General features: G+C 39.6%; 1 protein-coding gene across 10 annotated transcripts in view; it reads left to right on the top strand.

Annotated features, from left to right (window-relative positions):
* FLRT2 (fibronectin leucine rich transmembrane protein 2) overlaps positions 1-15,980 on the top strand; it is a 96,136-nt gene that overhangs the window by 46,875 nt on the left and 33,281 nt on the right. The window contains exon 2 of one of the 10 annotated variants that reach the window (XM_082451317.1): positions 2,120-2,248. The exons of the other annotated variants lie outside the window; for them this stretch is intronic. The gene's annotated coding sequence lies outside the window, so the exon portion shown is untranslated. The remainder of the gene's footprint in view (positions 1-2,119; positions 2,249-15,980) is intronic. 10 annotated transcript variants of the gene reach the window in all.

Here is a 15,980-nt window from a genome sequence, read left to right as displayed (position 1 = left end):
GCTGCTGCCTTTAAAAAAAGATGTACGGATTTTTTTATTAATTCCCTGCAGCCGTGCTCTCCTTCAAGATTCTGCTTTCTAGCCAGTATACTATTTTTCAGTTTATTGGCCTCTGAGGACCATGCCCTGCCTTCAGTATGCCTGTTCTACTTCCCCTACTGTCAACAGGACTTGAGTGAGATCGTCAAGGACAGCAAATGGCAATCACTGCCCTTAGAGAGTTTGCCACACTGAGTTGAGGAGGAAAGGGCCAGATATTTCTAATGTTGCATATGGTGTTACCTATTTTGTTGTCATCTATGCACAAAAGTACACCCAGTTTGCTGTTTAAAAAATATGTATATTGGCACCTGTTTTTTTTTTTCCCCAGTCCTACGTGTAACCGTTCAGAAAGCTACTAAACATTCCATTGCAGCAGCTTTTTTGACTTGTGCCAGAACAAAAATCACAGGCATGCTATGTTAGCTAGGCAGTGTAGAAGCATATTGCATACATTATTATCAGATGAGAACATCTTTATAAGTCCATAATCATTCTGAATAATAACGGCAGCAGTAACGATGATAACGGATGGATGATAAACCAAGAATAGACGGCTAAGTGGTTGTCTCGAAGAAGTCACCTTGTAAATCAGAGGCAGGGCAGAAGGGAAGGATGCACTGGCTTGACTTCCAGTCAGGGCCTCCAACCCCCATCGTGGACAAGAAAAATAGACGCTGCAGCAAGTGGGGGGAAAATGGGGGCTGAGGAATGTTACAAACCATTTTAAGGAACTTTTTGGTTATGTCACATCTTTAGTTTATATAGCTCAATTCAGGAGCATTCTTGTAAAAGAGTATTGCTTCAAAGTATAGACATGCTCAGGGTCACAGACAGCTTTATGGGCGGGTGAAATACTGCTGCCTTGTCATGGTGGGGATAAACTGAGTCTACTTGACATCTGGGTGGCCAGCCCTGCTCCTCAAATCCAGCCAGGCACTCAGGAATCTGGGATTACCCTGCAAACCTGGGACCTGAGCAGCAGAAACTCATCCCTCCCAGTTGGGACCTCATACCTTCTGATCTGCCCTGGCGGTCCTGATAGAAATCAGCTTTTGGAAACACTTTGAATTCTTTTCTTTGAGCTGACCGACCTCTGTAGTGAATCTCCACTCGTCCTCCACCCTTCCCTAGGGATATGGTCCCCCTTCCAGCTGGCCCTCATGGACCTTGTGCTCCTCTTCCCCCTGGAGCTGCCTTTGAAGTCAGAGGGGGCTGTGCAGTGGCCGATGGGAGCGGGGAGGTGGGTGGAGGGGAGGAGTGGGGGCCGGCTGAAATCCATGTTGTTCGATGGGATTACAGGTTTCTCCTTTGCCTCCTTTTAAAAACATATATTTACTTTTTATTTTGAAATGCGTGTCTTCTCTTGGCTAAAGTAAAGACACAATTATTCTGGTTTTAAAGAACGCCACTAGAGCCAGCCTGTTTATGCAAAGTTGGCTGTAACGAGCAGCTGCCACCGAAGCCACTAGTGCCAGGACTCGGAAATTGGACATACACCCATCCCATTGAGGCTTAGGCTATTCTGGGAGTGGAGGAAGGCTGGGAGGTGTCAGAAAATTTATAAATGAATCCTGATGCTCTCTCTTCTTTAGTGTCTCATTTTCCAGCTACCTGGAGAAAATTACCTCTCAGAACCTCAATTTTCCTTATCTGTAAAATGGAAATAAAACTCTTAGCTCATGGGGGTGTTCTGCAGATTAAAGGATGTAGTATTCTTAAGCACTTTACATAGTTGCTGGTTCATCTGAACTGCATAAGAACCTTTGTCATTATCAGGATCATAGTTACGGTACAACAAATTTCTATTGCATGTGTACAGGGCTCTAGTGGGCAGAAATTGACAGAGTCCTCTTCGAAAGCAACACCCCTGGAGTAATAACAAATCTTTTCGTGGCTATATGCACCAGTAGTGATGGTCCAGATTTGTAGAGGCTATTGGGATTTCTTAAAATCAGTAGTTATCAAAAGGGGAGACCTGAGTCGTTTGCAGATTTGTTCTTGAGCATCTACCAGTCTGGTTTGAGTTGTCGCAGTTTTGTCACTCAGATTTGCATCTTGTCTTTCTTTCTGTTTTTAGTTGTTTGGATTTCTCCCAAAGTATTTGTGGCTAAAATTCCTTTTGGACTCTGAGCTGCCTTTTTTACATAAGCTTTGGATTGGAATCAATAGAATGTCAAGATGCCGGGCACATTCAGCCTAATAGCAGGTGGGTGTCTGCTGGACAGTGTGCCTGATTTGCCTGATAGTCGCAAATTTAGGCCAGAATTAATGATCCAGGAAGATGCTGTTGCAGGATTTTTGCAGAGTTTTCACAAGTAGTTTTGTCTTCTCCTTCTAATGGGATTGTGTTTGCTCAAGAAATACGTGTTCACGTACGTATGTGTGTGTTTATTATGACATAGAGCCTATTTATTCTTGGTAACTAACATTCGCACACACCTCAAAATCTGGCTCATAAACCTAAATAGAGTTTAGTTTAAGTAACAGTTTTTCTCTGTCTGATTAATCTTCAAGGAGAAGAAAACATTCAAATGCTGAGTGAATCGCTGAAGTTTTTGTTTACACTTACTAGGATACTTTTCTGTTGTATTTTGGGCTAATGTCAGAAAACAAGGGGTCAGCAGAAGGGAGGTGAGTTGGGGTGGCGGGTGAAGGAATGGGGTTACAGCCAGACACTACTACGTTTGAATCTTGCTTCTACTGTTTAGAGGATGTTTAACATTGAGAAAACCTCCTGCCTTTTGATTTTCTTTTTCCTCTGGACTTTCCTTGTATATCAGGGAGTAAAAAACGATTAAATGTGGAAATGCAAGTAAAGTACCTGGTGTCATCTTAGGCGCCCCTGAATGGTGACTTGCTAGCTCATCGGTAGAAATGCAAGCCCTCAGCAATGGTTTCTGGTTTCTGCCACGTTTATACTGTAACTGGTCTTTTTGTTTTTTCATACTCTGTATCTTGCAGCAGGCTTTCTCTTGTTTCTGCTTTTAATTTCAAATATAAGCCCAACTCTGGAACCCAGACCTTCTCATGATTGACCACAAATGGCCTTAAATTCACGAGACCTCCCACAGCGGGGATGATATTAAACATTCTGATCTAGATTTGGGCAGGGGATGAATAAAATGCAAATGAGGTTTATGCAAATAAGCTTCCCATTTGTTTGGAGATGGTCCGGAGGCAGCAGCAGTCATGGGGTGTTCCAGGATTCTAGAACAGAGCAAGCAGTGCTCTGAATGACAAGCCGGTGGCTTCACATGGCTCATTACAGGATGCCACTGACCCCCAGAGAAGACCAGCCTCTATATTTTGTGGTCAAAGAAAGGAAAACAATAGTTTGACAGTACCATTGAGCCCTAGTTCGAACGGTTTAGAAAATTCTACCACGTCTCCACTTCTTGGAACAAAATGGCGGTCATTCCCTTCCTTTGGTTCAAAGCCCTAGTCGGTCCTCATGGGCATTCATAGTCACGAGGCCAGTAACGTTAGCATTGAAAATTGACCCCAGGATGAAGACTTCCATTTTCTTCTGGAGTGAAAGGTTAAAAATTCTCCCTATGCAGTGGTGACATTACATATATTTTATAAAGTTTGTTTTGTAGTATCCATTATTTTTAAATTTGTAGAACTAGGTTTTAAATAATAACATTCTTTATTTTTATTCAGAAAAAAATGTGTATTTTTTTGCAGGGCCGGTTTGAGGGTGGTGTCCAAAAAGGTCCTTTGCTACGTTTCACTTGAGTGAAAAAAGTCTAATATTTGGGGTCATTCTGCTGTGTTATTTCTCCATATTGTGTTGTCCACCATTAGGATGTGTGACAAATATGACAAATATCTATCATTTCATTTCAACTTGGGTCGTAGCCTTTGAAGGGATGAAGTCTTGGCTATGGATGAAAACTATACCTGTGAACACAGATGCAAGTTTGGCTTCCACTTTGATGTTTCCCTACAGTGAAGGGCGGGCTTTTCTTTTCATGGAGTGCATCATTTGCACTAGCTGTTTTCTTCCTTGGGGATGGTGGCAAGTGGGGAGCATTACTAATACAGTATGTTAGTGGAAAGAGCACCAGCACTGGAGAAGGAGCGAGTCTTAAATATTTGTGTGATCATTATTTTTCTGCATCTGAGTCTTCCTGTTTTAAATTGTACAAAAGAAGTCTTTCTGCCATGTTCTTGTGAAGCTTAAGGAAGAAGCTATTTATAGGAAGCAGTAACTCTAACAATGGAAGATATTTACTTAATAACAGCTACCATCCTATTGTCTGTATGATTTGCCTGGTTTAAGGTGTACTTAGGTCCTGCTCTTAGGTCTACAGGCTGGTGGTAAGGCAAAACAAATGGAGTTTTGATAGTCTATTCAACAGCAAGATGAGCATTATTTTGATACATATGCCTTACGACTCTATGATGTGTGTGTGTTTGTGTGTGTGTGTGTAATGGGTAATCATAGTTTGTGTTGATTTAGGAAGCTCAATGAAAGTGGCAGAAATCTTGAGTTGGGGACCTAAGGAGGAGATAGAAACTATTTGCTCAAAGACTCGTAGAGGTCTTCCTCAACCCCACTCACTGATTTTCATTGTACTTCGTGTTTGTTTGAGGCAGTAGAGCAAAGTGGTTAAGAAGTCAAGAAAGAGTTCAGTCTGGGTTGAAATGCTGGCCCTTATTAGTGTTTATCTTAGTTAGTTACTTAACCTCTGTGGGCTCCGTTTCTTCATCGGTACAATGGGAGAAGCTAGAGAGCCAGGTTCATAATGCTACTGCACGGATTAAATGAAGATGACTTAAGTAAGGTGTCTAGCACGTAGTTAGGCACTGAGTAGATAAATCATAGCTCTTGTTGTTATTATCGTTACTATGATATGTATAATGGGGGATAATAGATAGTCTTATCTTAAGCAGTCACTGTGGAGATTACATGCAATAATTATGCATAAATTTGTCCTGGAAAGAGAGTGCTAAATAAAGTCTAGCTGTTTTTATTACTAACTTGGGATGAAAGCACCTAATTTTGAGAGATGTTAAATAGTAGCTATGAAAAAGGACATCCTTTTGTAGGGTTCTGTGTATGTTAGATCAATTTTATTGTTTTACTATATATTTCCATAATATTCTGCATATTTTTTTGAGAATAACATTTGCACATCGTTTCACTGCACAACTTTGGAGGTTAAAGCTAAGGTTCCTCCCTACTCCCCTCTCCTGGCCCTTATCTAAAGTAGAAAACCATCTGAAAAAATAGTACCTAGAGAAAATTCCCATGTGAGGAATAAAATTGTCCTTGTGAAGGGTTAGGGCTCTAGGAACTGTGTGCGGAAAATCATTGAAAGATAATCTCTGTAAGATTCTGAAAGTTACTGGGACGGATCAGCTCTGAAGTTTAGAATGTCCCAATCCTTCCAGTAGTAAATACTTCAGGGACATTTATTTATTTTAAATTAATTTTGATTCATTTAATTTTTTATGCTATGTCATACTAGCTAAAGAAGCAGAGGTAATGAGAAATGATAGATAAGATTCATCCATTTTGTTAGACCAAAACTTAAGGAAACACTTTTAACCCATTTGAAATCCTTGCTGATGGTAAACTGGAGTGGGCAAAGTTCACCAATAGTAACAATCAAGGAGTTAATCCACGGAGCAACTGAGGGGCACTCTGTCTCATGAACAGAATTCAAATGTGGATTAAAGCAATGAATTTTGGGAGCAGAACACTCCCATTTTGGCAATAGTGGCTTGAAGCCCTAGGTACACACAGAATCAGGCAGTAGATGTCATGGGGAGAGCCTCCAAGCACATCCCAGGGTTCCTACAGGATAAAGGCAAGATCAGAGCTCGTGGCTCGCTTAAAGAATGTTTCCTCAAGGCATTGTGCAAGGAAGAAAATATATCTTACTTTATATGTGTGCTGCATGTTGATTGTACTGATCTGTACCTCCTGAAAATCAGTGAGAAGGAAGAGAAAAATGGGCCTTAAGCTAATCAGAATCTGACAATGGGTATATGGATGTTTTAAGAATAGGAGGTGATTGGCACTAGTTTTTTGTTATTGATGGGCTCCTGTGGCTCCCTGGACTGTCTTTATCCCTGTGATGGGATTTATTTATTTTTCCCTCAGGGAATATGGACTCCCCTTTTTCTTACCTATAAGCTTTCAGTCTTAGGAAAGCTCCACAATTAAATTGCTCTGTTGTCCTAACCTCTCTTTTTAAGCACTGGTGAACTAGGGCTTCTTAGCTACTTGCCTCATAAAATGCAAGGGTTGATTAATATGTGCACAGGACTAGGAATTGCCTTTTAGTAATGGCATGAGCATGTACCAGGCCTTATAATATTGACTTAGGCATTGCACTCATTTCCTTCTCCAAATAATTAGCAGGAGAAATTACATGAAAAAATATATGCTGAAAGGTATAAATGAAAAAATAGTGGGGGCCAATTAAAGCCATGAAAGGCATTTTTTTAATGATGTCTTAATTCTGTATTTCTGTCAAGCAGTAGACATTCCATGCCTAGGTTGGGTGACTGGATACAGTCAGACTTGGAGGTTCTTCCTTAGACATTTCTGCAGCTCTTTCTCCCCTTCCTATCTTTTGGGATATGACAATATGCCCTCCAGAGCCACGGAGGACAGACATTCTTCCCTGGGGTCCCATGCAGTCCTGCCTGGGTTCAGTAGAGAATCACTTACTCTGTGGGAGCTGGCCTCCGCCGCAGATGCCTGCTGACACAGGGTTCTAAGTGGCGCTGAAAGCTGCTTTATGAGCTTTGCAGAATCGGTGTGCATGCCTGCAGCTGCACGTCTGTGAGAACACTGGTGGGTTCAGGCATTGCTGTCTCTACCTTAGTCAGGCTTTCTGTGTGGGAGCTATATGAGGCTTTTGTACTCCTGCTGACTTTTCATTGCAAATGGGACCACATCCAAAAAGCAGGGAAGAGGGTGGGCTTGAAGAGGGAGCATGGTAGGGGCAATGAATAAATATATGAGAGGGCTGAGGAAAGGCAAGAGGCAGACGAGGGCCTCTGTGGCATCATGAAAGGATATGTAACTTAGAACTGGGAAATGTGGCTGGTGTCCTACCATGGCTGCTGACCTTGAACCCTGGTTTCCATATTTGTAAAATCGTGGTCCAAATAGCTCTCTACAAGTTGGAGGTGAGATTGAGGGAGATCATGCTTGTCAAGTTATCTGTCATCAGGACTCAATAAGTGTCTCTAGCCCCTAAGCCTTTCCAAGCCACCACTCCTCAGGTTTGACTGAGGTGAGCATCTGTCCTCTGGGTTCAAAGAGCAAGATGTTACTCAAATGTTTTATTTCTCTTACTGTTCTTTGTCCCACTTGGTTCATCGCAGATGATCATTTTTAAGGGCTTTTCCCACTCAAAGGGGGCTCAATCGTGTTCAGTTATAATGAGAATTCCAAAATTATCTCCACTTGAAAACTGCGAACCTTTTTATTTCTGATTACACATATAAGGTGAGCTTATTTGTAGATAATTTGGAAAATCCAAAGTTAAAGAGTAAAATAACCAGCAATTATAATCTCAGTACACAGAAAGAATCATTGCCTGTGTGTGTATGTGTTTCACATGGGCATGAGAGTATATATGATGGGTATTTTATTAAGTATCATATTAATATGTTATTTAGAGTTCTGGATTCTGCAACATAAGGTTTGTTGAGATCAAGGGTGGGTGAATTTTATTTTCTTCATTTTAGAATGAGAATATAAATGCATATACATTTTCCTTTCATGTTGTTCTTCAGGAGTACCAATGCTTCAGCTTTGCTGATAGTCAGTGATAATGATTGCAAATATTTTTATGTTATTTATCTTCTTGGCATTGGTTCTACATGCCACACACACATACATAGTTAATACACGTATACCCACACATACATGTTATATGTTTTATAGAACATATAACATATATTATATATGTATTATTTTGATTTATATATATATAAATATATATATTTTATATAACATATATAACACACACACATATATATATATAAAACATATAACACATATATATGATTTTTAAAATTCTTTTCACAGAAGAGGAAAATGAGTCACAGGGGAGGTTAAGTAACTTGCCCACAGGTCACACAGCCTGTAACAGTGGAGCCCGGCTTCAGTCCCAGGGGCTGTGGAGCATGAGCTTTTATCTATTCTGCTTACTGCATTGATAATGCTGGTGTAAGAAATGATGATCAATCAAGGAGCCTGAACTTTCAGTTATGCAAGATGAATAAGTTCCAGCGATCTGTTATACAACATCGTGCCTGTATGAACAATTCTGTAGTATACACTTAAAAATTGAGAGTTTGTTGAGGGTAATCTTGCTAAGTGTTCTTACCACAATAAAATGAAATTTTTTAAAAATAAATGAAATAATGCCCCAAATCGGAATTTTATAATCCTGGTAAAATTCACCAGGATTATGTGCCAATCCTTCCACAGCTCGGGAATTGAAAATATGCTATTTCATTATATATATATCTCAAAGTAAAAACGGGTCTTTGTTTAAATTTTTTTTAAACAGTTGAAACCAGAACACCAGTCAGGCAAATTCTCATGGGCATAGTAGACATGGAACCAGTTTAGTAATGATCCCATCACTTGTACAATGGGGCCGTGATATTTCTCAAAGTCAGAAGAAAAATGTTCTAATCCAAAAGATCAACACAGGAAGGTAAGCTGGTTCTCATGGAGTTGAGTTGAATCAAAGGAATTCCCAGGTAGCATGTGAATGTTAAAAATAGTAGAGGTTTTTGTTTTTGTTTTTGTTTTTGAGTTGGCTTCCCTTTATAGATCAGTATTCTCCAGTTTGACTATACGGAAATCTGCACTATTTTATATAAAGAATATCTTACTTGATATTTGGCCCTTGGTTATGTGTTAGAAAAGGTGTATTTCCAGTTTTACCATCAAATGAGGAAGCTCAGTTTTACTTTATTTTCAAAATGATATTCGAAAAAAAACCCACACTTACTTTCTTTCAGCATTTCAGGACATGGGCACAAGTAGATTTTAGCCTTGAAACTGCTTTGTCATCTAGTTTGTAGCTGGCTAAGGAATGAAAAAAAAAAAAAAAAAGAAAACAGAGCTTATCTTGGTCACTCTAATTGTCACTGACAGCAGACACCAGTTTGCCCACAGTTCCAGAGAATTCCCAAGGAAGGGCTGCTTCTGCTGTCCGAGGTTTTCCAGATTTGTTCTGTTTGCTCACTTGATATATAATCTTGTGGTTTACACCACCTAAAGCAGAAAAACATATTCGATTCTTAGGTCATTTGAACTAGAACTTGCTCAAGTTCTAACTATTTCAGCAAATTAAAGGACTTGACTGTGGAATTTTTTTTTTTTTTTGAAGTGAACACTTTGCTATTACTCAAGCTCTAACCACAGGTTCAACAGACAAATGCAAACTGTCTCTTTAGATGTGGGCACAGTTGACAGCTCAAAAGAGTGAAATCAGGACCCTTAAGACTTGAAATAAAAAATCACTCTTGGAGTAAAAACACGTATTTCAAAGGTGATACTAAAATGATAATAATTTTAAACATCCCCTTTTAGCATAAACTTCTCCTGATTAAATACTACCCACAAAACTGTAAGGCTGTATTGTCTTAATCATCCTTTTAGGGAAATCTCTGGAACTCTCACAGGGTAAATGATGAGGAATGTTCTGGAAGATTGCTTTTATTTTAGCTTTCCTTTTTATTGGTGGGGATGGGATCAGATTAAAATATTCTAGGCTGAACAAAATGTGACTGTTTGATTCTGAATTTTATTTTTTAATACTATCGTAAGCTTAAAATGCGTCTTTATTCTGATGCCTCCTTATATATTTTCCTTTCTTCATGTGCTGTTCAATGAAAGACATGGGCTTTATTATGAATAAAAATAATAAAAATACTTCCAGTTTTATAAGCATTCCAGTAACAGGATGAAGTACTTTGCTTGAATTATCTCTTTCAGTACCTCACCCATCCTTCAAGGTAGGGACTGCTGTATTATTAATAGTATTATACAGATAAGGAGGCTTGCATTTCCAGAAGTTCAATAACTTTTCAATGTCATATCACTAATTCAGGGTTTCTCCACTACAGCACTATCAGCAGTTTGAACGGAATAGCTCCTTGTTGTGGGAGCTGCATTCTGCCTTCTAGGACATTGGGCAACATCCATAGGTCTCATCCACGGTCTCTTCCCACTAAATGCCAGTAGCACCCCCAGCCATGACTAATAAAAAGTCTCCAGTATTGCCAAATGTCCCCTGGGGAGAGGGGTAAAATTGCCCCACTGAGAACCGCTGTACTAGTTACGTAGCAGAGCTTGGGAATGTCTTAGACTAATTCCCTTCCTCTCTACTCTCTTTACTGTAATTCCGCTCCCTGTTCATATAGCACATAGCTACAGCTATCAGCTTTTCTTGTCTCTTTCTCTTCCTCTCTCTCTTTCTTTCTTCTGAACACAGAGATTTAGCCCTTAGTAAGTGATCATTAATGTCTGCTTGTTCATCTTGATGATGGGCTAAGTGCACTGACAAACACCTTTCTATTTTCTTTGTGGGTGTAGTCAGTTAAAAATGGTTTGGGCTCTGCGCCTTGTGAAGGCGATATCATACGCACAGCAGCGTGCATGAAGAACCACACAGCAGCTGTTCAATTGCTCATCCCTCTTCGCTCGCTTCCTGAATGTGTGTTTGAGATACACAGTCGTCATGTGTTCACTGAGTCAGACTTCTATCACTGTTTCCTCTGAGTCAGACTTCTATCACTGTTTCCTCTGAATGGCTGAGTGGCCTTGAGCAAGTCACTGAATCATTTGTGTTTCCTCTTTTTTCTTTTTGAAAAATTGAGAACCATCCTTCTATCACAAGTCCTCTTACCTTACACTTTGGAGAGTGGTGTATAAACGGCGAAACACTTTGAAAGGAATTCTAAGACATCCAGTTCATTGAAAAGTATAATTTTTGGAAAATAGAAGTATCATTCACGGCGATAACTTTCAAGATGAAATAGTCCATTGGTCAGCCATTAATGCATAAAATACTATCAGAAGAAAGCCACATATACCTTTTGCAAGCCATCGTTAGTTTTAGCTTTCTCAGGCCTTCTAGTAGCTGAGGATTTGGGTTAATACAAAACCATTTTGGAAAAAGGTAGTAAAAGCACATATAAGTGGTGTCTTGATGTTGTCATCTGTTCATTTCACAGAAGCTGAGGACACATCTTGCCCTCTTCCAGTATCGGTGCATTTGAAGTGCGTTGTGCTGTGGGAATTTATTCTCTAGGTTAGAAAGTCTGCAATGGAAAAGTGCTTGGGCTCTGAGGATCTAAAGATGCACAGGCAGGGGACAGACCACAGCCCCGCCCCTTACTTGGGGAATTTATGGGGCAGGTTCCAATTGCTCCTAAAAGGTAACCTAGGTGAACGCTTAGGTGATTAGAAATCCTATCACCTCAGGCCTCCAAAATAGCCATCAAATTATTTTTGCCAGTTAGTACATAAAATAGTTAGCTGAGAATAAAACAAATCTGTATAAATCTAGGTTAGCAGGCAACTAAATGCAATTCTTTTTTAATTGCTTTTGATTTACTGAGTGACAGGTGTACAAGGGTACCTAATTTATAAATGAGGTGGAGTTTTGTTTGCTGAATATATAGCATTTTTATTGATTAATAAATATTTCATGAGCTAAGCCCTGACTCTTATGGATGTGGAAAATAAAAGGGCATTATACTTACATAGAATGCTATATAAATTTAATATGCATTTATCTTAGTGTTTTAAACACATGTAACAGTCAAGAAATGAATGACTCACTCCAGTAAATGGAAGTAACAAAGTAAATTGCAAATTGATTTTTAAAGTGTCAAATTAAATATTTCTCTACGTAGTAGTTGATTTCACCCTGTCTGAGATGGGTCATTAAAAACAGATGTGACAAGAAGAAAACAAAAATCTTTTATATGACTATTTTTTTAACAGCAATGGCAAAAAGTGATAGGATAAAGACGACTTTATCTCTTAGTGTTAATCAGTATATTCTGTGATGACGGAAGACAAAATAGAAAAGGAAGGAGAGAACTCTAGAGAAGGACAGAGGTAGCGCCTCGTTTTTTTCTGCTTTTTACACCCCTATAGTCACATCCCTGGTTTCTCACCCAATCAGATAGCAATTGGGCTGCAAATTGTGGGACACACAGTAAATGGAGACCTTCTCCTTCCCTTCCTTCTTTATCAGGTAAGAAGAACTGGTACATCCTTTTCCCGTGGTGATAAAAGTGCATCAACTCTGAAAATAAATGGAATCTGGTATATACAAAGAAGTATTGGCATTACTTGCTCAATCAAAAATTGTAACCACGTTAATTCTGCACCTGTTTGTCCAGGATGCTGTGCAGAGTGCCGTGGAGGATCCAGACGTGCGGAACATGCGGCATCAGCTGTCCCGGGAGCACAGGGCTTTCTTTGTAGTCATTCCGTGCTCTTTTCCAGTTACATAAATGTTTCACATAATATTTGCAAATCAGTGGGCGGAAAATACGCAAAATACATCTTCATCTACTCTACACTAAATCTCAATACACATCTGGATATGGGTAACATTTTCTTTTCATCTTATGCTATATAATTGCCACTGGGTTATATACCGTGTCCCTTTAAGAACATTTAGAAGAAATGTTTCTTCAGAAGAAAGGAGAAAAAGAGTACTTGACCAGATGTCTATATACAATCTGTAGATTAACTTTTCACTTCTTCGAGTGCGGCTTTCAAATGCTTAATCAATGAGTTATTAGACTTTTCCTAAAATTTCTAGATTTTTTCTGTGATGTCTGTGTGCCCCTATTCTGTGCTGCTTTTGACATTACATGAGGCTCGTTGCTGTTTCTTCCTCATGATATTCAAGCTCTTTTTCTGTACCTCATCTCCTGGCTGCGGAGCCAGTAGGTTAATTTAAGGCTTGGTCATACCTTTCATATAATTTCTTTTTAAGTACAACTGTGAAATCCTGTTGATTTGATAAGATTAAAAATGTGTTCCGTCAAAATCAGTAGGTGCCAGTAGGATTTTTGATATGTCATATACTTTCTGGGGATTGGAACCGAGGGATATTGTTGGGTCTTTATACTCCACCTGGGAACCAATTAATAATGTTTTATAGACTGTGAACTCTTTATGTCATTGCTGACCCTTAACTGTTTCTTTTGGTTGTTTAGCATTGTTTACAGGGCTCTTAGTTACCTGTGTTTCTTGTTTTTGTTTTTGTTTTTCTTGAATTGAAATTATTTTATGCCTGGTTCTGAGCATTAAAAAGTCTCAACATTTGATTTTTAAAAATAAGATTTTAAAGATTTCTATTCGCCTTATATACTGTGGATCCTATCATTTGCCTGCTTATTTAGAACATTCCAGTCACAAGTATCTGTTAATAATTTGTTTTCAAACTCGTCTAAAGACAATATTTAATATTAAGTATATACTACTTAAATATGATTATTTAAAACACATTAAGCAAACTAGTAATGAAACTTTTATCAGTGAGTGAATGACCACAATTGTTTTTTACCTAAAATAATTTAAGCTAAAATTTAGATTTTCAGCCATAATGAGGTTTTCAGTCCACTCCAACTGTGGTCTTCTGAATATTTTAATGAACCAACACTAGATTTAAGCTCCTCAATACAGTTTCTCTAGAAAATTCAAATTGCAGTTGGTAGACCTGGGTAATTCAGCAGCCACATGAAAAAGACCAGGCTCTGTGTCATGTGACCAACGTGAGCCTCTTTCTGTGGTTGAGAACATGAAGCGTGGGCTGGTGGCGGGAGACACAGCAGGCTGGATGCCCTGCCCCGAACACCAGCCCCTCTCTTTCCCATCAGCATGGCTTCCTTCCCTTGGATCCCCAGGGCTTTTCTTCAGATAAGAAAGCATTTTACAGTAAAAGTTTATCTTGATTGGAAGCGGTCTCCTAATACTAATAAGCCCTACAAATGGGATGATATTGATTTCTAACTTAGATTAAGCCCAGAGGAGGTATCTTTGGAAAGGAGAAGGCAGAGGAAACAAACCATCTGACTGGAGGAGACAGCCAAGGAATAATAGGAGAAAAAATTCCACAAACACACCCTATGTATGTCAAGAGGAGAGTACACGTCTGTACCAGGAAGTGACACTTTTTGCAGGAGGTTGGAAATGCAGGTCGTGGTGGAGTGACTACACATGGCTGCAAGGGTTTTGTTCAGGTTCTATCTGTATTTCAAGTTTGTCCTCAGTGGAGGGAGAGGAGGAGCAATGGGGGCCACGATCACTACTCTGGGGAGGATTGGGGATCTGTTGAGTATGGTATGGAATGTGTGTGAATGTGTGTCTTTGGAGTATGGCCACGTGTGCGTCAGCAGAGCTGCCCTGAATCTCTTCCTCCAGGTATCCATGTGCCCAGCTCCTTCCCTCTTGCAAGTCTCAGCTCAAATGCCTTATTTAAAATTGCACTCACTCAGCCCTTCACCACACACCCAAATAAATCCCTCTTACCTTATTAGGTGCTCAATAAACATTTGGGAATGTTCTCCCTGAGCTCTGAAAGAACTTGGACCTTAAGAGTTGTCCCCAGAACTTCCCTGAGGGTCCAGGGGTTAAGACTTGGACCTTAAGAGTTGTCCCCAGAACTTCCCTGAGGGTCCAGGGGTTAAGACTCCATGCTTCCACTGCAAGGGGGCACGGGTTCAATCCCTGGTCAGTCAGGAAACCAAGATCCCACATGCCACGGGGCATGGCCAAATAAATAAATAAATAAAGATAAAAAATAATTTGCTTCTGGTATAAGTATTGTACTGAATTTATATCAATTTAAAAAAAAAAAAGAGTTGTCCCCATCTCAGTCATTTTCAGTCGATAAACATACAGGAGGCTTTTATCTTTTAGCGCATTGGAGTCCAAGTCCTCCCATTCAGTTTTCGTATAATCCTGATAAGAACTAAAGTTTTCTCCATAGTTCCACACACAGCCCCAGTCATTACCTAACAGGGGATACCTGTGATATGTCAGAATGACCCTGGGATTTGGTACTCACATCATCCTAGGTTCGAGAGCTGATGTTTATAATCTGTGTGAATTTGAGCAAATTATTTCACTTTAATTAAATTTAGATTTTTAAAAAGCTCAATAATGAGTTACAAATAATGGCCTGCATGGGTTTTGTGAGGATTAGTGATAAGATGTAAAGAAATGCCAGAGAAAGTGCTTGGCCTGGAGAATGTGTCCATAGTTGGTAGACACATTTTGAATGTATATTCATGCTTGTTTATTTCTGTACGTGTATATGCACAGAGCTAGGAGAACTCATGGATTCCTTTCAAAGATAAGGAATAAAGAATCTTTTGAAGTCTATATGAAAAGAGCTTAGGAATTAAAGCCCTGTTGTTATCCAAGATATAAGTGCCTACCATGTTCAAATAGCATCAATAGGATTAATATTCCTAATTTTCTTTGAAGTTCTAATACAGAAAGGCCTGGAAGCAAAACCCATAGCTATTTCTAAAGGGGGTAAGTTCTCAATACCAAGTAACAGGCCCAGTGGGACAGCTGGGCCATATCTGTGTTCTCCTGTCTTCACATATGTATTCTCTTGGTGCCTTAGAACGGTTCAGTTGACTGGCAAGAGGTAAGCCTGTTCCTTGCTTGGTCTGTCGCTTGGAGTTAACTTCTGTAAGTCTCCTGCGGAGGATTTGGAGGGCTTGGAGATTTCTGCTGTTGGGACTGGACTTTCTTTTCATTCATCTTCGGACAGGCTTGTGGCGGCCTCTCAGGAAATTACAGTTCATTTTGTGACTGTTCAGGAAGGGCCTTTTTAAATACTGGCGTCCAACAAACAAACAGTCTTTCCCTGCACAGGTCAGCGAGGCTGCATCTCACCCAGGGGCCA

Source organism: Balaenoptera physalus, assembly GCF_965194825.1.
Source record: "Balaenoptera physalus genome assembly, chromosome: 2".
Lineage (NCBI taxonomy): Eukaryota > Metazoa > Chordata > Mammalia > Artiodactyla > Balaenopteridae > Balaenoptera > Balaenoptera physalus.
This window is presented reverse-complemented; position numbering and strand designations above follow the sequence as displayed.